Genomic DNA, 14,917 nt, shown 5'->3' with positions numbered 1-14,917 from the left:
CCTAGGAAGATAGGTCTAGAGATTGGTAGAAAGTTAACTTTGGATTTGGAATTTGAGAGGGTTGATGTAGGGAAGAAAGAATTGCATATTGATGGGCATGAAAGGGATGATGTTGTGAAAGAAAGACAATCGTTCCTAGAAAATTTGCATGATCTTGAGAAACAGCACCCTCCAGCTCCATTCTCTGCATGATGAACGTGAATTTTATAGTATTGGTAATAAGTTAGCAACAAAATGCCTAGTTGTAATATGCGGCGTACAGATTGTCACATTCACTTCCACTAGTTCCTTCGACGCTTCTGTCCCTTCCGCGCTTTCTCAAACTCAAAGAACCACCCGCACAGAAGCAGGAGCGAATGGAAACTAACGAGAACGGAGAGAAACGAAGAACCGCTGAGGACGACTGGGGCACAAAACCCCTCGGAAAAATGGACACCGACAACGATCCCGATGCATTGATAGCGCGACTAACAATCCCAACGACACGTCGAAGATAACTACGAGGCGATGGCGCTGGCGGACGTCATGCACGCTAAACGGAGGCACATAAGATATACGATCGAAAATTTGACTTAATCGAATTTCTTACATTATATGAGTTTACCACGTGCCCTAGAGGGAGCGTACGCTCGAAGTCCAGAACTCAACTGACCTATATCGAGATAGATTAGAACAAATCAAAGAAATGTGACTATGTCCTTGCCGAAGAAGACATCAAGAGGTCGACAGAGGCTTACATTGAGGTAGGTTGGTGCACAATAACCTTAGTATCGATTGGGAGGATAGTGAGCAAGAACAAGGGTTGCGTGTGATGGAAAATGGGTTGCGTGTGATAGTGAGCAAGCACAAGGAAGCTGAGTGTGTGTTGAAGAATGGCAAGACAGCTAAAGGGATTTCCGGGCTTCGGCGACTCACTCTGAATATTTACTCACCAACTGGAGTAAAAGAAACAACTGCACGTGGACAACCTCTCTGGGGCCAAGAGTCCAAAAAGCCTGAGTGGTGGCAAAAACGTTGCCATCTGAAAATCCGAAGCAAGACTTCAGACAGAGACGAGAAATACCATGGGTGGAAATACTCAGACAGATAGCCAATGGTTATTTAACGTGGGAAAGAGGTACAAACTATTCAACTGTATCTATAGTTATGATGTAAACAGATTGCTCATGGCTTCATATTGTGTTGTATGTAGAGAGAGGTACTTCAAGTAAGTCATGAACTATGTCACAAACCCAAGTTCAGTCGCCAACAAGGTCAACTATGTCACTAAGACGCAGCTTCAAAATACAATTCAGTACAAATGCACTCAAACGTTTGCACATTTAGTTTGCATTGACGTGTTTGTACATATACCAAGAGCTGTCCAGTTTCTGTCTACAAATGTAAGTACATGACTTTCTAAAATATTTATCTCTGGATGCTAAGACGTTGATGATATTGCATTGGGTTAGCTTTAAGGATTCTCATTCCATTGAAGCAATGTAGGATTCCGTCTTGTCCTCTCCATTAATAAGACAAGAGTCTATATCGTCCTCCTGCGGCAAAGGTAAGAGAGATCAACCATCTGCATTGCCCTGATTAATAGATTTCGGATATTCAATTTGATAATCATATTCTGACAGCAACAAAGCCCATCTTGCTAAACGACTACTAGCTCTATTGCAGATTTATTTTTGATAGCGAAAAAACTGTGAGATGAGAGCAACATGTAGTTGCTGAAATAAGTTACTGCCAATTACCGGCGCTATACGAAACAAAGAAATTATTCAGGCTCGAATAAATAACAAGTCATCGTCATTCTTAAGAGACAATCAGCGCATTAGAGATCAGGCCAGACTCAACACCATCTCAACAATCCAGACTGGTGCCTGGATTAAAACCATTCCTAACGAAAAGCTTGGCCTAGCAAAGAAGACACACGACTTATTATATGCCCGTCTAAGCCTGCGTCTGCCCGTCTAAGTCGGACAAAAATACCCCTTGCGAAAGAGCAACCTCTTATCGTTGACTGACACGCTTCAACATGTTGCATCCGTGGCGATTGAAACAAGCTACAACCTGTTCCTCACCTAACTATAAGTGCAAGCCAGGCATACCAAAGCGGATTGGTTTATGAAGACTTGTATAAGCATGGACCTAATACATATCCATGCAGAAACCTTCGCTGTGGTATTGCCTTACGAACGCAGAACAAGTTAGCAAGGCATAAGAATGACACTGCCCAAAACGTTCCTGACGAACAAGGAGAAAAACAAGCTCAAGAGATTAAACTACGTACAGTATATGTCTGAACTCTAATATAAGTATTTCCTAGTAACGAAGGTTTTTCATGGGAGACAACAATGATAAAACGTTCATTGGTCTTTCATGCGAATTGACAGTCAAACGCAATCTTTGGAGTAAGTTCATTCAATTGCGGCGAGTGATCGACTTGATCACAGCATGGCATCCAATGTCGCTGAGAATCAATCATTAAACATAGCAGAGTTTTATTGAATGTTGAATGCAATGAAACAATGCATTGTCTTCGACGGAGACAAGGACGACGACTCCATCCTAGACCTGGAGGACGAGGACGGCGCGACATACGTGGTGACCAGATCGTCACCTTCGCTTCCATTAGTTCCTTCGACGCTTCCATTCCTTCCGCCCATTCAACAACTCAAAGAACCACCCGCACAGGAGGAGCGAATGGAAACTGACGACAACAACGAAGAAAAACGAAGAACCGCCGAGGACGACTGGCGAACCTGACAGCTCCGAAAAATTTGACACCGACTACGATCTACGGGACAACTTAGAATTATTCCGTCGACTCCAGGCTTCTGTCGTCACGGGAACAAACGAGGCCGGTAACGGACTTCTACGCCAAGTGTCGTCGTTTGGCGCATGGGTCCAACGTTTTGTCATCTACGCGGCCATGGTGCTTCGGCCCTCTCTGTCGTGTGCGCTCGACTTCATGGCGTACCTCCGACTGGTCGTTCATGAAAAGCAATGCAATTCCCGTATGGGATAGCTGCTGTATGACATGCGTTCTAGGCAGCTGGGTGCCCACTCGCCGGCCATCGTCTGGGGTCATTTGCACCCTTCGCTGTACGTATCTACCATTCTAGCAATAGATCAGTCTCCTGGCAGCTGCTGCTTGCACTATCTGTAGCTACACCACAGCACTGCAGCAAACGCTTTATGCCCAAATAAAAAGCCAAGTGACATGACAGAGGCTAACCACAACCAATATCCGCCAAAACAACTTCCAATGGCCGGCATCCACTTAATCTTAAGGATGCAAATAAATTAATTAATCAAAACTGAATACCATATATAGGCAGCCATTGACCACACCAGAAAGTAATCATTTGCTATGTCAGTAATATAATAGTAACCTATTGATCTTCTTTTCAAGAGCTTTTAAAAGACTTGCGCATCTGACGAAATTAGAAATGTACACGGCGCGATAAAGATATCAAGAAGTCAGAGATGAGGACACGACTCCACGAAAATTTCTGGTAAAATCTCTACAAAGGGTCATCAAATTTAAGATTTTATTGAGTTGTAAAGAGGCGGTTACTTAATTAATAAGGTCGTCTCGATATGCACGCCATCTTAGCTAGCCGTAGATAGATCGAATTTCGCGATGTCAGCGAATGGCAAATTTATGAGCGCAGAAGGATGTTTGATGTCTATTCGTTTCGTTTTTTTGCTATACCCTGTTTAGTAAAGGTTCAGTATGTGTTTTGCAAGTTTGGACGTTAGGAGTTGGCAAGAGTTTGAGTTATGCGCATAGCAACGCAACTGCTGTGTTGCGGTTGCTGTGGCTGTGTACTCGTACAGTGCGGGACAGCATAAATCCTTCCAAACTTAGCGCACGTTAGAAAATTCGCCCTGCGTATTTATAGACATTCTTACATATGCACGTGATCGCCGTGAGAAGCCCTACAGACTGACGTCGGTTTTGACCACGTGGTTTGCAAGATAACGAATTTAGATTAGCGAGTGTTGATTGGCTGTCTAACAGGTGTGGCTGCATTGTGATTGGTTGATTGCACATTATTGCCATGGATACCGTATTCTCTTTGTCCCCTCACTGCCATCATCACGGACGCCACGCGTTGGAGTAAGAGGAAGAAACAACTAGAAAGAGTTGAAGGTATGAATGAAAAAAGGCTGAAGCTTAGACCATCTAAAGAGGAGGGGGCCCCTTCGGAACCAGCGTGTCAGGCAGAGGCAGGCGCTGAAACACTAGACGGGGACAGCGATTCGGTGCAGTCTTTTAGCGATGATGATGTTTGGAGTAGTCTGGATGAATGGGTAAGAGCTTTGGGAATCGTAGATCTAAAGATGCTGTCGTTGCTTTTCGAGTTTTACCGCAGGGAGACATCGCAGACCGTCAAAAGGGCCGCAGATGTTGTGTCGCAGATAGTACACAAAAATGAGGGCACCATCAGAGATTGGCGGAACAACTTTAGACGCAACTGCGGTGAGTTTCTAGATGGCAGAGGTCACTATCAGCGGAGCAGCATCATGCATGACGAGGAGTATCGACGGGAAGCAAGTAGGTGGGCTCGACAGCACGGCTGCACCAAGGGAAAGCCCAATATGACCGCCTCTGACTTCTGCTGCTACATTAACACCGACCTTCTACCCAACCCCTCCCATAGTCCAGGTTTTTCGCCGAGAATTAGTGTGAAAACAGCATGCAGGTTTTTGTGTGACCTAGGTTTTCAGCGAGTGGATTCGAGCAAGAAAGGCGTGTACATTGACGGTCACGAAAGGCAAGATGTGGTAGAAGAACGTACTAGATATTTAGACCGTGTGCATGCAATAGAATCTAACCATCTACCTCCTCCCAGTCCATCTGATGTTTTGCAGGAACACCAGTCCGGTCATATGAAGGACCAATCAGCCACTAAATGGTTAGTTATGATCTTTCATGATGAATCAACTTTTCAGTCTAACGAGGACCAGCGTTACATGTGGTGCCAGCCAGACCAGACTGCAATCAAGCCAAAATCAAGGGGTTCAGGTAGGATGGTAAGCGACTTCATCGACGAATATAGTGGTTATCTAAGACTGAGTCCCTCAGATTATAGAATACGGAGAGAACAGGGATGGATACTGGACGGGTGACAAGTTTATGTCTCAAGTAAAACGTGCTGTGGCTATTGCAGAGATCAAATATCCTAGTCAGAGTTATGCTTTGTTGTGGATATTTGATCACAGTCGTAATCATACTGCGAAATCACATGATGCACTGGTTGCTAGTCGCATGAACGTGGGATTAGGAGGAAAACAACCACCTATGAGGGACACCGTGTATCAGGGAAAAGAACAGAAACTTGCCACAGGGGAGGGAGTTCCGAAGGGTCTAAGGATGGTCTTAACAGAGCGTGGCATTAATGTTAGTAATATGTGTAGAGATCAGATGGTGTCTGTCTTGTCTGAGCATGATGATTTTGCAAATGAAAAATCTTGTGTACAGTTATATTTAGAATCTAGAGGTCGTTATTGTTTGTTCATCCCTAAGTATCATTGTGAACTTAATCCTATAGAGAGTGTGGGGGCATGCGAAAAAGTATACTAGGGCATATTGTAATTATTCAATTACAGGCTTACGTAAAACTATGACACCTGCTCTAGAGACTGTTGATGTGGATTTAATCAGGAAATTTTTTGGAAAAGTTAGGGATTATGTTCGAGCATACAGAGAAGGCAAGAGGACTGGACAGGAAGTAGAGGATGCTGTGAAGTTGTACAAGAGTCATCGAAGGGTCAAGGAGAACAGATAGCTAGCGTTTCTATTGAATTTAAGTGTTTAGACATGTTAGAATAATGTTTCAGTCGCGTCTTGTATTATGTAAACTAGATCACGTGACCAATTGTATATTTTTATTATCATGCCTATCTTTGAGTGTCATTCACACTGCATCTAGAGAAAAATTAAAAAATGAGCTTCTGTGGACATCTAACCCTGTGTGTCTAATAGCGTTTGGTACACTTCTGAATTCAAATAGCGCGTGCATGAAAAACGATAGGGCGCGAAGTGAGACCCTTAGTGGGGCCCCTCTTGCGGTTAAACTCAGAATTAATAAACAATCTCGAAAATCCATTTCTGCAGTTTTGTTGCACATCACGGTGACAATGTTTCATCGAGTTCTCAATGATCTACGGCAATATTCCTATTTTTCGTAGGACAATACGGGAACTTGAGGAGGCGTCTCCATTATTCTCGCGGTGAGAGAACGAAACTCTTCCGTTTATCAAATTAAGCTGGCTCGTTGTAGCAAATAAACTTGTACACCACTGGACCAAATTTGAAATAGGTAGACCAAACCAAATTTAAACTGTGCGCGTTTACGAATGACATGCGCATTGGGGGGATTTATGCTGTCCCGCACTGTACCTTGTGATTACAGATGCAATACATTGCACTCATGCATACAGTTTCTAATATCATATATTTGCATTAGCCCTCCTTCAAGTCACGTTTATTCTCCTTCATCACCAGATGCTCATTTCTCACTTCCTGCTACTTCTCTTCCTGCCAATTCACCTCCTACTTCCCATTCAGCTCCCTCTTCCTCAGTCACTGCTGTTCCTGCGTCATCGCTGTCAACTCGTCCTCATCAGCAACCAGCACCACGACAACCTCGTCAACAGCCAACTCGTCAACAGCCAGCTCGTCGACGACCAACTCGACAACGTCGTTCACCGGTTTCGTCATCTGAGTCATCAGACTCTGAGTCTGAGCCAGCTGCCCGTGTTGATCGCCGCACTGATGCACTGAACGTCGAGTATTTGTGCCATGTACCACCCGATGATAATTACCATTGGAATTGCCACAATTTACACAACGAAGGCCTGCTGGATTCTATCCTCCCCAACCGTATCCTACCAATGCTATTCGTTACTTTAAGCTATTCTTCACCGACAACATGATTGAGAATATTAGAACGTATGTGTTTGATGTTTTTTCTATGCATTTGACTTCATGGTATAATATTTTGTAGAAACCTTAACATCAACGGTGAGGATAATTGTAAGAAAAGCTACAGAGGCAAATCTGGAGGACGGCGAGCGGAGGGTAGTTTTCGTCCAGTGACGGTTGACGAGATGAACTACTCACTGATAGAGCTCTTGATCTACATGGGACTTGTCAAGGAATACTATAACAAAATATTTAGTGTTTTATTTTTAATTCTATGTATCTGTAGGTTCCTAAGATCTCAGATAACTGGCTCACAACTTTTCCCTTTTACGAGTTGTGGGCCAGAAGGTTCATGTCTCGCAGCCGTTTTGATGCAATCCTGTCGGTCCTACAGATGGAAATATACTCGTACTGATAACGACCGAGAAGCTGACACATTGAGAAAAGTACGTACCGTGTACAATGAATTACGTCAAAATTGTCTTGAGTATGGTCAGCCTCAAGCCCGTGTCTCACTTGACGAGCGAATGGTAAAAGCTAAAGGCCGTTTTGCTTTTAGGTATGTAAAGGTTTCCAAAATATAGGCTGAACATTTACTAAATATGATTTTGCTATTATTAGGCAATACATAAAAAACAAACACGTCAAGTGGGGTGTGAAATTGTATTGTGTATGCGATTCAATTTCTGGCTACACATACAACTTCGATATTTACACGGGCAGGAAGCGTCAATCGTCAGTGGTGGCGACGGCAGGAACAACATCACAAGCAGCAACAACAGCAGCTGCAACCACAACACAATCAGCTGGCACAGCTCGAAAACGAAGGGAAGACCAGCAGATGACACAAGTGTGATCCATCGTACAGTCATGCGTATGATGGATCCTCTCATTGATCAGAGGTACACTGTATACACTGATCAATTCTATACATCAGGACATCTGTTCAAGGAGCTCTATGACCGGCGTACACTGGCCTGTAGTACAGTCCAGAAAAACAGGAAGGGTGTTCCTGCAGATTTGAAGAACATTCGCGTGTTCTTAAGTTACCACGAGGTAACTATAGCATATGTATTTATTAGCAAATACAATTATTAATTTGAGTCGAGTCTTCTCCAAGAACGTTTCAAATCTGTGCATATATGGCTCACCGAAACAGAAACTGGCTCTGAGAAAACACATTATCGAAATAGTTAAAAACGACACCAGAAATTGTTTGCTTCTCAGAGTCTCTGATCCAAGACTACTGACTATCTTTCCTCTTATGAGAATGAAAGATGAGAGTAACAACGGGTTTCCTGACTGTACATGTGCAAAATCCGGTGCCAACACAGATAAGATTGCTATTTAGGAATTCTGAGGGTCTACAATTGAACTGATTTCTGGCTAACTATAGCAGACCTCAATCGGTACTAATTGCAAACGCAAGACTCGCCTTTGAAATGAGTCAATTTTCTGAGTACCAGACTCGTGGTGTTGCACTTTGTAATAGTGAGTATTTGAGAATTGACAAATTTCATTACTTTATTATAGACTAGATTCCAATGCAGACAGTCAGGCAATCAGCAGGTTAGGGGTGTTAATTCATATCTACCATCCCTAGGTACCTCAACATAACATTTCAATCCATTTACTAGAACATTAGTAGATTGGCCGACTCACAAGAGTGTGTTCCAACACCATGTAAGTGATACCTCGGCACAGTGCCCGACAAATCCACCAATTCATTGAAAATCAGATTTCATGACTGAGCATGTGCAAAATTTGTGAGTCGAGCTCCCTCTCTAGTGTACTTATTAATTGGATAAACACAATCATTAATTCCACTGCCTTGAGTCAAAAGAAGAGGTGCTTCTTCGAGTAGCAGCTATCCAATATGGAAGGTTTGATGTACCTTTCTGGTAAATCTGCGATCGTTCTATCGGTAGCGAAGCACTAATGCCTTTCCAAAACCACCCAGGGATGTCAGAAAAGTGGTCAAGTCCGAGAGAGTAGAGTTGACGTATACCTTGAAAAACTGGATGACTTATCCAAGCTATTTAGCAGATTCCGTAGCAATTTAGTTGGACATCAGATGGGAATGCCCCACTGACAAAAACAAGACTCTAGTCAAATATTAAAGGAATGAAACTAGTAATGCTGCGACACACACCAGCTCTAGCTGATCACGCCATAAAGGTCTACAATTGTCAGAGGAAATTTCGTGAGTGCTCAACTGATGCAAAAGACTCTGGGAAAGTGGCTGCAGGCAATTCTCCAAAGCAATAAAAAGATGTGATTCCTCACATTTATGATCATAAACCAGAACAAGTACATTACAAAGCCATCTATAAGCAATGATACAAATCAGCGATTGACAACAATTATCTAAACAAGTCTCCTCCTTGTTCAGGTGTACAGCAGCAGCAAATTGGCACTACAGTCTAATATTAGCCTCTAACAATATGACAAAGCAACATCGTCTTCTATTTACTAATTTAGATATAGAGTTCCACATGTCTATAGGCACTAATTCTTTGATATATGTATACGTTGGAAGTGATGAGTTGACATAATTAATTAACAAACGGCCACGTGTCTGTCTATCCCTACCTGCCCTGTTCACTGATTCCACATCCAGTTACACACGTGTGTAAACTACCGTTCAACGATCATAACGATGCAGTTCCATAATGTATAAATTAGAGGAAGCAGGTGGGAGCTACAGGCCCGGCAAAATAGGCAATCGTCAGGATCATTGTAGAAGGAAGAGGAAGAGGGGTATCAGGAGTCATCCACACATTACTGGCAGCCAAATGCAAAGGTCTGGTTAGATCACGTGATCACGTACGCCAAAATACGCGTTACAGAACATAGCTTGCAAGCCTTCCTGGCCATATAGTCATTGCCAACGTAGACCGCGTTGCAATCGAAACTGAAACAGTAGAACTGAGCATCTGTTTCGTTTCCACAACGGTTACGCGTCTATATACTGTTTCAAGTTGGTAAACGCTCAGCTACCGCTGCCGTCCACTCGGCAGGGCTAACGGCTGGGCCAACAACTACTTAAAACCAGAACACGTAGTCATGAATGAGAACCCACGGACATGAGACAAAAAATTCGTTCTGGGGAGCGGCGCGAAACCCAACTGATATCTCGGCCACCTATACCACCTTACGAAAAACTATAGCTACAACCATTACCCAAACTCGCTAGACTGGAACCATTTTCACTGAGCAGACATCGTGTAATGGACTGCGCCATCTTGCATTCTGTAGCAATAGCCCGTATACTATATATACCCGGATAATTAGCAAGAAGAGAACAGTGCAGTATGTGTATGGTATACATATACGGACTATAGAAGTTTCACTAAACCGTAATAATTAATAAAGTTACAAACCATCTAGTAAACAAAGTGTTAATTGTAAGGACTGACGTTCAATGGCTGACGACCATGCACTCCATTGCAGACACAGACCTAGCTGATCACTATCATTCGCCTGATATGTACTTTTTATTAAGTTAATAATTTATATTAACAAGTAGCTATAGAAAGGACTGGCCGAATGTCTAATCAAGATCACGAAAAACGTCTGTTTATTTATTCTAATTTTTGGTTATGCTATTTCTAGAACTATAATTTATACACAATGGATTAATTGATTTGTAATATGTTTATTTAGTTGCATAACAATAATAGACGTTCCCTGTCAAATCGATTATAATCAGCACGTTCATCGCCCCGGAAATTTAATATCTAAGATAATTGCCACCAATTATTACACAATTCATTTAGTGTAGTTTTCAGTTATAGTTGTAATCGTAATCATTTAATTAAAAGTTTATAGAGTTGGTTTAGTTGAGCAGTTTAGCCTTATTACAGCTACTGAAACAACCAGCTCTACCTTTCTTAGTGTTTGGTCTAGTACACTCACAACTAAATTTGCCAAGCAGAGGAACAAAAGAGGAGAGGCTTTGTCCATATTTGTCAGGCAATTTAGAATCAGAGATAACACCTTCTGGATCTGACTTATGAGAGGTACTCCAGGTCTTACACCAGAATGATGATGAAGTGAAGAAGATACTGACACGTTTAAACCATCTTCCCACGTGTCCAAAGAAACTACAGTCAAAATTACACTCAATCATCAAAGACAAAAAGTTTGAACAATTCTCACAGACATGTCAAGATAGAAAAGAAAAAGCAAAGATCATTTCTTGTGGTGAGCCAACAGCAGGAATGTGGCTAGATGCCATTCCAAGTACGCAGCATCTCACTATGACGACTGTGGAGTTTCGCACAGCAGCACTCATGCGACATGGAACACCTCTACCACAACTCAGAAACTTCACCAAATGTATACAAAGGTGCAATCAGACAGTAGACACTGAAGGCAACCGTAGAGTAATAGCCTAACAATAGCCTAGCTATGACGTTTCATTATTAGAGTAGCGGGAGCATGCGTACTAGTAGGCTGACTTGTGTTGTTTGTGTGTGACTTCAAGCAACAGCGTAAGAATAGATGTGTTGTGCACACCTATAGGTGTTTCATTCGGTAAGCAGTTATTACAGTTGCGCCGAGGATGGCGGCACGACAGGTAAATTGAGTGAGTTCCACCCTGGTGCAGACAGGGTGGAAGATTACAAGGAACGGTTCTTACTGTACTGCGAAGCCAACGGAGTTACGAGCGACAATGCGGCCGATAAGAAAATTGCTATTCTGTTAACGTCGGTGGGGTCAGTGACCTACGCCCTGTTGAAAAATTTGGTACGGCCTGATAGGCCTCAAGACAAATCGTTGGAAGAGTTGTTTACTCTCCTCGAGAACCACTATAAACCAAAGGTCATTGTCATTGCTGATCGCGTCCGATTCTATAAGAGGCAACAGCATAAAGGGGAAACAATAGCATGTACGCCTCGGAGTTACGCCGCCTAGCGAAGAATTGCCAGTTTGGCGATCAACTGAATATTGCTTTACGCGACCAGTTTGTTTTTGGCTTATTGCAGGCGGGTATCCAGAGGAAACTCTTGCCAAAGTTGGAATTGACATTGAAGAAGGCGCTACAGATCGCCCGAGCTAATGAGATAGCTCAATATGAAGCCAAAACACTGAAGGGCGGAATGAGACACCACTCCTCCAAACAAGCAACAGAGACGACGTTTGCGGTCAACAAACTCGCTACAGCTGGACGCCGCAAGTCGCGTGACACTCTTCTAAGCAAAACATGCTACCGGTGTAATGAAAGCGGACATACAACATCCAACTGTAAATTTAAGAACCACACTTGTCATTACTGCAAGTCAAGAGGCCACCTAATCAAAGCATGCCGGAAGAAAGGTGCACATGACAGAGTCAGCGCACCCACAGGTGGTAAAGCTAAACCTAACTATGAGATTTTGGAGGAAGAAATGAGTGTGAATGGTTCTCTTCCTAGGAAAGATGGAGTCAAGATAACTGTGAATGTAGCAGATGTTAATTTTCAAATGGAATTGGATACTGGAGCAACAGTCACTGTGATACCTAGTGATCTATACAAGCGTCAACTTTCCGATGTGAAGCTGAAACCAGCACAGTTAAGTTACAAACAGATAATGGACAAAGGCTAACAGTACATGGAGAAGCAATGGTTCCTGTCAAATATAAATGTTAACTGACTTCGGATAATCTGATTGTTGTTCAGGTAAAGGTCAAACCTGCAGATTTAGGGCGTAATTGGATCTCTCATTTTCAGCTGGATTGGTTATCTTTGTTTAGAGTTTAAGCAAGACAGGAATTCAACCTAGACAGAGAATTTCCACAGCTTTTTGCTGATGGTATGCGAATGCTGACTTGCTACCAAGCAAAGATCACCTTGACACCAGACGCCTGTCCAAGATTTCATCGACCACGTCCTGTCCCATATGCTTTGCGAGAAATGGTGGAAAAGGAACTGGAACGCCTAAAGCAAGAAGGGATTCTCCGTCCAGTGGAGAGCAGTGACTATGCCGCACCAATTGTTATTGTTCGAAATGGAGATGGTTACATACGAATTTTTGGTGAATATAAGGTAACTACTAACCCATTTTTACAAATGAATACCTACAGAATGCCAAACTCTCAGGATCTATTTGCAACTTTGGCAGGAGGTAATCTTTTTCACGTCTCGACATGAAACAGGTGTATCAACAGATGAAAGTTCATAAAGTTCATCCACATAGCCATAAATATTTGACTGTGAATACTTTAAAGTGCCTATTTACATACACGTGTATTCCCTTTGGCATCAGTTCGGCTCCTGCAATCTGGCAGCGTGCTCGGGATAGCATTTTGTCCAAGATTCTACGTAACACTTGCTATCTTGATGATATCTTGGTGGTAGGGGGAACAGAAAAGGAGCATGACCGGAGACTACACCAGGTACTGAAGAAGATAGACCAAGTGGATCTACGGCTAAAGAAGAAGAAATGTGATTTTAAGAAAAATCAAGTGGAGTACATGGGTCATGTGGTAAATAGCCAAGGAGTGAGGCCAACTAAAAAGAAACTGAGCGCTATCAAGAATGCACCTGAGCAAATCGACGTTACGGAACTCAAGGCATTACTTGGTCTTTTGAATTATTATTGCCGTTTTCTGCCGAATTTGTCTACCGTCTTACAACGTTTGTATACCTTGCTGCAAACAAACACACCATTCAATTAGTATGATAAACAGAGGAAAGCATTTAAAGAAGCAAAGCAAAAGCTACTGGAATCGCATTTTCTCACTCATTACGATCTCAAGAAACCAATTCGATTACCTTGCGACGCATCATCGTACAGAGTTGGTGCTTGTCTAAGCTATATTATGGATGATGGTAGTCAACAACCCGTGGCCTTTGAATCTTGAACGCTATCAAAGGCAAAAGAAGGTTATTCCCAGCTGGAAAGGGAAGCTTTGGCCTTGATCTTTGGAGTTCGACAGATTCACAAGCGTCTCGTAGGAAGGTATTTCATATTGGTCACTGATCACAAGCTTTTACTTAATATACTGGGACCGAAGGAAGGTGTACCACCTTTAGCAGCAGCTCGACGTCAACGCTAGGCACTCATTTCGAGTGCATATAAGTACATCCGGGGATATACATTTGTTGTAGATAACAAGAATGCAGATATGCTGTCGAGAATGCCAATCGCTGTTGACGTTGTGGATCCTAATGAAGAAATCTATTCTATCGATTGGTGTGAGCAGCTACCTGTGACAGGAAGGGAAATAGGTATGGAAACCGGGAAAGATCACATCCTGAGAAGGGTCTACGAGTACACAATAAGTGGATGGAAACCTCATGTCCATGAACGGGCATTACAAACATATGCTAAGTGAGCGATGGACCTGTCAGTAGAAAATGCCTGTCTTCTTTATGGATCCCGTGTCATAATTCTTCCAAAACTCCAAAGAACGGTGTTAAGCAAACTACACGAGGGGTATCTTGGAGTTAGTAGAATTAAGGAACTGACGCGTAGTTTTGTGTGGTGGCCAAGGATCGATACTGATATTGAGGATGTTGTCAAGTCATATGCCCAATGTCAAGATTCTAGGAACAGGCCAGGCCATAAAGTACCACACCCATGGATTTTTCCTAAAGGACCGTGGTTACGAGTCCATGCAGATTTCGCATAGCTGAGGGGAAAACAATACCTCCTAATGAGCGATGCCTATTGCAAATGGCCGAAATCCATGAGCTGGGACTTCATGCCTCTACTCTCCAAACCATTGAGACAATGCGATGGTCATTTAGTTGCCATGGGATATCAAAGAAATTGGTTACTGATAATGGAACACAGTTCTTCGCTGGTGAGTTCGCAGACTTCATAAAAATGAATGGTATAAAACCCCATCGCACACCGCCTTACCATCCTGCCTCAAATGGACAGGTGGAGAGGCTAGTTCAAGAATTCAAAAAGAGTATGAAGTCAAAGCCAGCAGGTAGAACAGCTAGTCATCAACTCTCGATGTTCTTGTTACGATACAGGACAACTCCAAACACCAGCA

The sequence above is a fragment of the Corticium candelabrum genome, chromosome 2 (genome assembly GCF_963422355.1).
Source record: "Corticium candelabrum chromosome 2, ooCorCand1.1, whole genome shotgun sequence".
Classification (NCBI taxonomy): Eukaryota; Metazoa; Porifera; class Homoscleromorpha; order Homosclerophorida; family Plakinidae; genus Corticium; species Corticium candelabrum.
The sequence above is the reverse complement of the archived record's forward strand: the minus strand, read 5'-3'. Positions refer to the sequence as shown.